This window comes from Solanum lycopersicum, chromosome 10 (assembly GCF_036512215.1).
Source record: "Solanum lycopersicum chromosome 10, SLM_r2.1".
Taxonomy (NCBI): Eukaryota; Viridiplantae; Streptophyta; class Magnoliopsida; order Solanales; family Solanaceae; genus Solanum; species Solanum lycopersicum.
In genome coordinates, this window is record NC_090809.1 from 48,090,642 (window position 1) to 48,102,761 (window position 12,120).

Genomic DNA, 12,120 nt, shown 5'->3' on the forward strand with positions numbered 1-12,120 from the left:
AGGCTTGATGTCATTAGTTAAAGTTAGGGGTATTCGTGAGTCAACAAAAAAAAGGGAGTATTTTTTTGGTCAAAACACAAGTGAATAATATTTTGAATTTGCTTTAACGAATCCTAGTCAAATATAATATTTATTCTGGGTCAGCTATCATGATTAATCAATTTAATCCTCTATTAGATTTTTTGAGACGATGAACAATTTTCATAATATTTTTTTAAAAGGTATATAAATTTTATAAAATAAGTTTCAAACTAGAAAGATAATGATGATACCACCATTTTGTTTCTTCTTATACTCTACATGTACAGATTTAATTATTTATCAAAAATAATATTATAAATAATTTTTTTTAATTAAATCTATCAAGATTGAGATCTATGAAAATATAAGTTAATTAATATGAGCCACTTCATAACCTAAAGAGTGCAATATATTTTTAAAATTATGATGAAATTAATTTGCATATGATAAATGAAGATTTGTTTATTTATTTAGAAAAGAAATTTATATGTATATATATATATATATATATATATATATATATATATCTGACTTTAAAGATGCATTTATGCGGTTATTACAGTCCGTACATCTTCAGAATTAATGGAAATGCTCTCCAACGGAGAGAAAAAATTTGATGTGATAATAATCACTGTTTATTCGCCGAATATAAATTCTTTTAGACTTTTGACTCATCCTGTGATCTTTGATATAATTTCAATATGTTAGTATTTATTCTATTCTTCCAATTATGACATCGATTGGGAGAACAATCAATTACGTTTATAAATACACTAAAAAAATTATTTAATAATTTCCTATTAATATGTACTTAAATTTTTTGAAGCTAAAGAATTTGTTGTTTAGTGAAATTAGTTATTTGTTGTTAATCTATATTTTATTTAGTAAATGATAAGTTATTATTTTGTAACACAATATTTATAGTGAATATGCTTGAAATTAACTATATATATAGTGTTTTATAGAACTAAATTCTAATTGTAAACTTCTTGAAATAATTATGCAATTATATCCGATGAGTATAATGAAATCTTACCAATATGCTTTTTTTCTACAAAGGCCACTAAATTGGAAAATTGTAAAGCACTTATGGCAATTTGTATTGAGAATAAAAAAATATAAAGAGAGTGGGTGGAAAAAGGACAAGAATATGGAGACAAGATTATTGTTAATGATATATACAAATAATATGGGTTGAGAAATGACCAGAAAAGTCATTTTTAGATTTTTTTCCCCAAAATTATCGTATACCCATCTCGATACTTATCCCTAGTAACTTTTGATTAGTTTGTAAAGTTAGTTTGAAATTCGAAACTATTCGATAACTACGATTATTTAGTTGACGTATATTTTATTAATAATTAATTTATTTAATTGATCTTTAGTGGGTCAAGCCCATAACACTTAACCCATATTAAGCATTATAAGTAGTGAGGGTTGCTAATTTTGAATCAGTAATAATGGAAAGAAAAGAGGGTTTGAAGGTTGGGCGCAAGCTGCAAAGGAGAAAGATCGATTCAGGTAAGGATTTTGATGTTTTTAACAAAAGAAAATTAGCATTTTAAAATTCAATGCACTTCATGTTTCTATTTTCTTTGGCATACAGGATTTATGGCCTTTGACACTAATTGAATTAGACGAATAAGTACATAAATCGATTATAGCAACTAAATTATTCATGCGTTAATTAAATAAATTTTATATTTATATATTAAAATAAGGATTAGGTTCTGGGTTTCTTGATGATCTTACCTCTTGTTTTTGTTTATCGAGGTGGGGTCCTGAGTGGTAGAACTCCACTTGATTTTTTTCTATAGTTATCTTGTTATGATTCAAGATTTTTGGTATATTGAAATATGAAATTTAATATTAGGTGTATTATGTTATATGAATACCATTATATTATGACTGAAAAATTATGACTTAACCTTAGACTTGAAATTTTAAAAAATATTACAATTGACATATTTCATGGGATCAAGACTTATAAACTTGAGTAGAAATTTGGGTGAATTTTTGGTCTAGACTAGACACCTAGTAATGTTGGTATTCTTAGATCGAAATCATAATGTTATTATTCACTTGATAGATTGTATTGATTTGGAGACCCACCGTAAAGGGGAAGAGTCAAGTTCCGGAGTGAATTGTTGATGAATTGAGGCAAGTGGATTTCTGAACTCTTGTTAAGTGAATGAAATACTTGTATTTCCTTGTTGTATATGTGTGGGAGTAATGAGATTGGTGATGGGTTGACCTGTCCACATTGATTAATTATAATGATGAAAAAAAAGGGGATAACAAAAGGTAATGTGATTAATTGTTTATGTGTGATTTTGTTGAGAAAGGGTTGAAAGCTTGTTGAATCATTGTCGATCTGACCTCATATTTGTGTGATGTGAACTGTGCGATGTTATGAAAATGGTCATCTCCTCATTATTTGTGTGAATTTGTCATATGCATTATTCTGAGGCATTGGTTATGACAAGTGTTATGTGCATTGAGAAAGAATGAGTATTTAAGCGGATGAACCATTTCGAGGGACGTATTGCGCGCCGAGATGGATACTTTTTTTCGAGGGATGTATCATGCGCCGTCATAGTTACTATTATCGAGTGTTGTGTCGTACGCTGCGACAGATGCATGGAAAGGTATGTCCCCCATGGGTCCCGGACTGAGAGACAACGAGTATGTATCACTAGGTCAAACATGCATCATTATACTTGACATTGCATTTCATTGAATTGCACATACTTATCATTAATGAACTCGATATCGTGTTTTGCTGATCTTCTGATTTCCTTTCTGCGGAACTTGTGATTGATCAATATTGAGCTTGTTATCGCAGATATATAATTTGTTGAAGTATTGCTGTTGAGAATATGTAATTTGTTAAAAGTGTTGTTGTTAAGGATATGTAATTTGTCTAAGTGTTGTTGTTGAGCTACGTGCTATGTAAACTGTGAGCTGTTAGGTTGGGTTGATTTTACTGCAAGATGTAGTTGTGGAGGTTCGTTTGGGGATGGTAGGAGTACATGTATTTCATCCCCTTAACTTGTGTTTAGAGGTTTACTTGCTGAGTACCGTGTGGTTTGGTACTCACCCCTTGCTTCTACAATTTTTTGTAGGTTATGAGCCTGAATTGTTGTTGTACTTGTCATTCTTTTCTTTTCCGAGGCTTCTTGGAGATTTATGAGGTAGTTGTTTCCATCTTAGCAGACTTTCTTCTCCATAATTATGATCTTGTTCTATTCTAGAAACAAGTTGATTTGAGACTTGAGTTTTTCTTTTGAATCAATTGTAATACTTTAGAGGCTTGTACACGTGACTACAAGGTTTTGTGGGTTTTATTAAGTTACTTATATTTTATTTCCACACTTTATTGTAATGGTTGAGTTTTAGGCTGACTTGTCTTGGTGGAATAAGACAAGTGTCATCACATCTATTTTTGGGTCGTGACAAAATGGTATCAAAGCCCAGGTTCATCGGTCTCATGTGTATACAAGTCGAGTCTATGTAGAGTCTCGAAGATCAGTACGGAGACGTCAGTACTTATCTTCGAGAGACTGTAATGAATTTTAGGAACACATTTCACTTCTTGAATCTCTATCGTGCGTACTTGATCCGATTTTGATTCTTCTCGCCTTATTTGGTTCATTCTGATTTATAGTGATGATCTTGTGTAGTTCCTCATTTGAGTATTTGGTGTGTTGTATTAGTCTTTGATGTTAAATTTGTTACAAATGTGGAATTGATATATTTATGGGAAGGATGTGTATCAAATTTGGAATGTTCAATGACTCAACTAGATTAAGTTAGGTGATTACTTGATGAAACATTTCGAAGATTAGGTTGAATAGTGACTTAGCGGACTTCACGAGCGTCTTATACTTTGTTTAGACTAGTAATCTAGTATCAATACTTGTGTGGCATATGAAATATCTTGAGTGGTTTGACAATTGAAAGTTAAATGACTAAAAAAAAGGTTAGATAATGAATGTGATAACTTTAAAAGCTACATTTAATTAAAGTTTTATAACATATATGGGCTACTTAGTGAATGATGAGAGTGATATTACACTAATCGAAGTTAGAATCTATATTTTAGTTTCATACATTGAGGGAATGTCAAAGAGAATTCCAAAATTACTACTATAAACGTATCGATCATCACTTGCTAAGAGTTATGGACTGTGTAATTCGTACTATTGACCTGATCTATGAATGAATCACTTTAAGTGAGAGATCGAATGAATTTAGTAGTGTATTGCAACTACTTTATGGTCAGAAATGTGTGAGCTATTGAGCATAATCTTCTCGAGGTGTATGTTGAATCCTAGTGGTGGATTTAACAAAGTTTCACGATGTGGTACTAGTGATATATAAAAATGGGTATAACGATTGTTAAGTACAAATAATAACTACTTAAGGAGTTATCTATTGTATCACATGCTCGTATAATAATATTTGGTGTTTCATTTGTATTTGAGAAACCAACTAGCTTGTTACTACAAATGGATGAGTTAAACATTATTTATAAGAAATATCTTAGTGGTGGAATATTGGTATGATATTGATGTGTTCATGTTGTGAAATGTATTTTGTGAATTTTAAATGAGAGTTGATTTCATCGTAAGCTCCATGGAAGTGGACCGACATTAGGACGAGCTTATAAGTAAAGTAAGTCTCAATAAGAATACTAGTGTGAACATAATTGAGAATATTAGTAAGAAAGTGCGTATAAGATTGTGTTAGTCTTTTGAATTTGATTAGTATAGTGTGTTTGAGATGTCATCTCGATGACAAAGTTGACTTTGTTGTGATTAGAAGGGATAACTGAGCATAATGGTAATAAGAGATTGTAATGGACTGAGATTGGTGTGAACTATATGATAATGATAGTTTGTTAAATGAATTTTTGTATAGTAATGACAACTTGCGAGTATATATTGTTATGGTTTGCTATTATTTGGTGAGTAGTCTGGTTACAAGTAAAGTTATAGGAGGTGTTGAAACACTGCTTGAATAGAATTTAAAGGAGCTAGAGTCTGAATGAAAAAAATAATAATAAATAAATTAGCTGGTATAGTGTATCCTTCGGAAAGAGGTGAGAGTAAGAATATTTTCTTTGATTGCAAGGGCTAAAGAGGTATATACACATGGGTTGAGAATAGGGTTTAGAGATACATGATTTCACCCATATTTTTCTTTGATTATGGTAATATATAGTGTCACAAGATCATCAGAATGGTTAAAAACTATTGGATAAATCTTGAGAAAGGAGTGAACAATTGTTCATCTCGAGTATGATAATTAGTTCTTTTGTGGTTTTGAGTTTGATAATGAATATGGTAGAATTTTTAGCGAAAGATATGATAAGGTGGATGGAGAGGTGATCAATGATAAGCTAAGATACGTGAATTCATAATGATGTTCAATATATGAACTAATGTTGGTAGATAATGGAATCGTGTTACATGGTTAAAAATAAATTAAGTTTTTCATGGTGAGTTTATGTTCATGGTAGATGTTTTGTCAAGGTATAAATTGGTAAAGTAAGGAATGATTGATAACATTGAGTATGAAGTATTTGTAAGTACTTAAAAATAATTTAAGTAGGAAATTTGGTTACTTTTGATTGTTATATCTAAGGGGCGTTTCATGTAATGTTTTGGTTTGGAGGATAATGTAAAAATATATTGCGTTGTTGGTCAAAGGATAAGATTGGTAAGTAACTCAACAAAAGCAACAAGAGTATGGCGTATTAAAAGGTTCAATATATTAGGAATTTTATGTCAAGGGAAGAATTTGAGAAAAGTGAAGTAAAATGACCTCTTGTATAAGCCATTGATTGTAGTTGAATATTTTATTAATTGTTGTCTATGAATATAGATATGAATGTGAGAATTAAGATATGAACGTGAGATGTGAAATAGTTCGGTATTGACTTGCTAGGGGTTTATCATCGAAGTTGTAGAAAGATTGAGTTTTAATTGGGTGACAAGTAATTAGGTGTGATAGGTTTTTATATCTACCTAGATTGTTCAAATTAGGATAGGTAACTTATGGATATTCGGCAGAGTGGACCTACAATTCTACATTGTTAATGAGTATTTTAAGGGATTGAAACACTTGATGGGACGATATAATCAGTTATGATGCATTATATAGGTCTTTTATAGTGATTAAAGGTTATGAGCTTATAGTATACTGAATTATTGGAGTGACCAAGAATTTCTTAAGTGTTGGCATGAGGGATATGATGGTTTGAAGGATGGTTGAGACTTGGAATGTCAGTGATACCATGTTGTTGACCATAGGTTTGATTCGTTTATCATGTCAGAATGGAAAGAAAGAGAGCCATAGTTGAAAATTTTTAAAGGCTATAATGTGTTTGCTAAGAAAATTTTGATAGTAGTGACAGCTTGAGAGTAAGGTAAAGGGTCGATGTGGTTATGATGTTTGTTAGTATAAAGAGTGTTGACTTTAAAGAAGTATTGTGAGAAGTATGTTGAATTTGTTGAATAAAGTATTTGTTAAGTTGTAATGAGTATTAGACTGGTTGATTGTGGGTGACTAAAAATCGAATGAAGGGAGTCATATGAATGAAAATGTTTTAAATGGGACTATGGAAAAAGTATCTACTATTATTTGACTTTGGTTCTGTATATTCTTATGTGACCAGCTACTTCATGATAGATATGATTTGGAGTGTCATTAGTTGTCTATGCACATACATATTTTTACTTCTATGGGTGCATCCCTAGTGGTGGATCGGGTGTACCGATCCTGTGACGTGCTTTTGGTAGGACAAGATACTTGGACAGATTTAATTACTTTAGATATGACATATTTTGGTGTTTTCTTGGGATAATTGAAGTATACCAGTAGTTCTACACACACAACCTTGCTTATGAGAAATTATATAAGAGCTATGAAGAGTTACAATTGTTTAAAAAGATTGTTAGAGGTTCTACATTTTGAAGTGTATCTCTTGTTGGGTGTTTACATGATCATTTTCTTCTTTGGGTTAGATAAGTTTGAATTCACCCTTGATGAGTATTTAATGTCGAAAGATTGGATTTTTATAACTTAAGTTTTTGGAAATATAATGTTGTGAAAGGAAAATCTTGATGATATTTGTTATGGTTTGTGCATTATAGGTGTGTGGTGGTTGATTCAAGATCACATCTGATTGTAGTAGGTATTGTTTCAAAAGGTTATCTTTGTTATGTGGAAAAAAAAGAATTTTTTTTCATTAAGGTTGTTTAAAAGGTCTGGTGGGTTTTAATTTAGATTGGATTCTTGAGTAAGTTTGTGACTTTAAACTCACTCTTGATTCATAGATCTTCATAAGTTCATTCGGAAGCTTAGTTCATAGTAGTTGATCTTGATGTAATTGTCTTAAAGAACGAACTCACTTGAAGAGATAAACAGCCGACCGGTGAGTCATTGCTTAAGCCTTTAGTATACACCAGTTATTCATCTGTTTTTCTTTATTATGTTCAAGGACGAACATGGATTTTAGTGGTGGATAATGTAATTACCGGGAAAATCATTTTTAGATTTTTTTTACAAAATTATCGTTTACCCATCTCGATAGTTATCCCAAGTCACTTTTGATTAGTTTGTAAATTTTGTTTGGAATTCGAAAATATTCGATAACTACGATTATTTAGTTGATGTATATTTTATAAATAATTAATTTATTTAATTGATCTTTAGTGGGTAAAGCCCATAACACTTAACCCATATTAAGCAATATAAGTAGTGAGGGTTACTAATTTTGAATCAGTAATAATGGAAAGAAAAGAGGGTTTGAAGGTTGGGCGCAAGCTGCAAAGGAGAAGGATCGATTCAGGTAAGGATTTTGATGTTTTTAACAAAAGAAAATTAGCATTTTAAAATTTAATGCACTTTATGTTTATAATTTCTTTGGAATACAGACTCTATGGCCTTTGCCACTAATTGAATTAGACGAATAAGTACAAAAATCGATCATAGCAACTAAATTATTCATGCGTTAATTAAATAAATTTTATATTTATATGTTAAAATTAGGATTAGGTTCTGGGTTTCTTGATGATCTTACCTCTTTTTTTTGTTTATCGAGGTGGGGTTCCGCGTGGTAGAACTCCACTTGATTTTTTTTCAATTTTTCTATAGTTATCTTGTTATGATTCAAGATTTTTGGTATATTGAAATATGAAATTTAATATTTGGTGTATTATGCTATATGAATACCATTATATTATGAATGAAAAATTATGATTTAACCTTAGACTTAAAATTTTAAGAAATATTACAATTGACATATTTCTTGGGATCAAGACTTATAAACTTGACTAGAAATTTGGGTGAATTTTTGGTCTAGACTAGACACCTAGTAATGTTGGTATTCTTAGTTCGAAATCATAATGTTATTATTCACTTGATAGATTGTATTGATTTGGAGACCCAATGGAAAGGGGAAGAGTCAAGTTTCGGAGTGAGTTATTGATGAATTGAGGCAAGTGGATTTCTGAACTCTTGTTAAGTGTATGAAATATGTGTTTTTCCTTGTGGTATAAGTGTGGGATTAATGGGATTGGTGATGGGTTGACCTATTCACATTGATTAATTATAATGGTGAAAAAAAGGGATAACAAAAGGCAATGTGATTAATTGTTTATGTGTGATTTTGTTGAGAAAGGCTTGAAGGCTTATTGAATCATTGTTGATGTGACTTTATGTTTGTGTTATTGTGAACTGTATGATGTTATGAAAATGTTCATCTCCTCATTATTTGTGTGAATTTGTCATCTGCATTATTCTGAGGCATTGGTTGTGACAAGTGTTATGTGCATTGATAAAGAATGAGTATGTAAGAGGATGTACCCTTTCGAGGGACGTATTGCGCGCCGCGATGGATACTGTATTTTAAGAGACGTATCGCGTGCCGCGATTGTTACTATTATCGAGGGTCGTGTCGTGCACCGCAATTGATGATTGGACAGATATGTCCCCCATGGGTCCCGGACTGAGAGACAGCGGGTGTGTATCATTAGGTCAGACATGCATCATTATACTTGGCATTGCATTCCATTGCATTGCACATACTTATCATTAGTGAACTTGATATCGTGTTTTGCTGATCTTTTGATTGCCTTTCTGCGGAACTTGTGATTGATCAATATTGAACTTGTTATCGTGAATATATAATTTGTTGAAGTATTGTTGTTGAGAATATGTAATTTTTTAAAAGTGTTGTTGTTGAGGATATGTAATTTGTCTAAGTGTTGTTGTTGAGCTACGTGCTATGTAAACTGTGAGCTGTTAGGTTGGGTTGATTTTACTGCAGGATGTAGTTGTGGAGGTTTCTTTGGGGGTGGTAGGAGTACCCGTATTTCATCCCCTTAGCTTGTGTTTAGAGGTATACTTGCTGAGTACCGTGTGGTTTGGTACTCACCGCTTGCTTCTACAAATTTTTGTAGGTTGTGAGCCGTGATTTTTGTTGTACTTGTCATTCTTTTCTTTTTCGAGGCTTCTTGGAGATTTGTGAGGTAGCTGTTTCCATCTCAGCAGAATTTCTTCTCCATAATTATGATCTTGTTCTCTTTTAGAAACAAGTTCATTTGAGACTTGAGTTTTTCTTTTGAATCAGTTGTAATACTTTAGAGGCTTGTACACGTGACTACCAGGTTTTGGGGGTTCATTAAGTTACTTATATTTTATTTCCGCACTTTAATGTAATGGTTGAGTTTTAGGCTGACTTATCTTGGTGGGATAAGACGAGTGCCATCATGTCCATTTTTGGGTCGTGATAGGAGATAATGAAGATTTATTTAAAAAAATGGTGTACCTAATATTGAAGAGTATAGAAATAATATTCGTGAAGTTGAAGACAATATCCTCCTCCAATTATATTTTCCATTCGATACAATATTGTCCTCAACTTCATGAGTATTATATCCATGTTCCTCAATATTAGTCACACCATTTCTTTCTTTAAATAATTATTCATCATCTCCACCCATATTATTTGTATCAACTTCATTAATAATCATCTTGTCTCCATCTCTTAATTCTTTTTCTGCTCTCTCTTTCTATTTTTCTCCTCAATACAAATTGCCACAAGTGTTTCACAATTTTCTCGTTTAGTGACTTTTGTATGAAAAACATGCTCCTTCTTTCGAAGCCTTTTTTGGTAAGATTTTATTGAATTTAAAGCATACAACTGCATAATTATTTCAAGAAGTTGACAATTAGAATTTAATTGTATTAAATACTATATGAATAGTTAATTTCAAGCATATTCACTGTAAAAGTTACACAAAAGTAATAACTTATCAATTACTAAATAAAATAGACATTAAAAACAAATAATTAATGTCACTAAACAACAAAATATTCATTGCCACTCGTAATTAATATGAATTGTACAAAATTCTTTAACTAAAGAATTTAATTATATATTAATAGCAAATTTTTTAATCGATTTTTGTAGTTGTACGTATAAATGTAACTGACTTTTCTAACAATAGATGTACTAAGTGGAATAATAGAATAAATATTTACATACTGAAATTATATCCAATATACAACTTGAGCCAAGAGTTTAAAAGAATTAAATTTTTTTGAATGAGCACTGATTATAATCACATCAATTTTGTCTCTCCGTTGGAGAGCATTTCCATTGCTTCTGAAGATGTACGAACTGCAGTCACCATGACAATTGGTTCATTTTACATATCTGAATTCTATCATAATTTTCAAATTATATTGCACTCTTGGTTATGTAGTTGCACTCATTAATCAATGTTTATTGTAATAGATCTAAATCTTAGACATATTTACCTAAAAAATATATTTACAATATTATTTTTGACAAATAATTGAATCTATCTATATAGAGTATGAGAAGAAAAATAGTAGTGTTATTATCATTGTCTTCAAGTTTGAAACTTTTTTTTTTTAAAAAATATTATGAAAATTTCCCATTTTATAATTTTTTTAAAATAGATGAATAAATTGATTGATCGTTATAGTTAGCCTAAGATAAACGTAATGTTTGATTAGTATGTATTAGAGTATATTCAAATTTATTCCTTTGAAATTGTGGCAAAAAAATAAGTATTTAATGATTGATGCGCTAACAAAAGCATAGAATAATAGGTGTATATGGAAGAACTTTCTTAGAAGGAAGAAAAAAATAGTCCTTTATATTAAAAGGAAAACTTTTAATCAAAAATGAAAAAGGTCAAAAGTACCTCTTCACTATTTGAAATAGAACAAAAATATTACTAATTTGTTTTCTTGGCTAAAAAATACCCCACTTTTTTTGTTGGCCCACAAGTACCACTAAATTTAATTAATGGCACCAAACATGCCATGTGAATTTTTATTTTGTCACATGACCAATAAACATCAATATCCACCATGGAAAAACATAGAATTTAATATCCATTAGCCTGTCCCATTTAAAATCCACCCTAACCCCTAATCTAATTAACATGTAAATACAAGACCATACTCTTAGTGTTCGGCTGAATCAAAGAGGCGTTGATGATGATGATCCTAGTTACCTACGTCTGTATCATAATAAGATGCAGACCAACTAACATCTGTACATTGAATGTACGAGTATGCAAGTTAAAATGTTAAAACAACTTAAGCTTGAAAAAGTTTTAAAAGGTACACTTATCTTGGCTCTGCTCAACTCAAGAATAACTTACCTCAATACTACTCCAAAAAATACTTAGCTCATATAGTTTTAAAACAACTTCTTCTCTTGTTTGAGATAATTACTTAAACTTAACTTTAAAGTTCTCTTGGAAATCATAATTTCCTCTCTACTAAAACTTGTCAAAGGCTTTGTTGGAAGTCTCAGCTTCCTTTCTTGCTCAAAATGTGAAAACATTTGTAACTCTTAGAGAATACTTAGTTCCCTTTTAACTTTTGAGAAATGAACTCCACTCTTTACTCTTTTCTTAATTTGCAACTTGAGACTTAAAAAATTTAAAACGTTGTGAAAGACTCTTGAAAACTTTGAGAAATCACTTTGGCTTGTTTCTTAACTTTTGTACTTGACTCCTAAATTCGTTAAATTTGATCTTAACTTTA

General features: G+C 30.8%; 1 long non-coding RNA gene across 1 annotated transcript; it reads left to right on the forward strand.

Moving 5' to 3' along the window:
* Positions 1–1,418: 1,418 nt before the first annotated feature.
* Positions 1,419–10,082, forward strand: LOC138339067 (uncharacterized). Its single transcript, XR_011212097.1, has 3 exons — positions 1,419–1,542; positions 2,111–2,181; positions 9,492–10,082. It is a non-coding gene; the product is annotated as an uncharacterized lncRNA (long non-coding RNA).
* Positions 10,083–12,120: the final 2,038 nt, after the last annotated feature.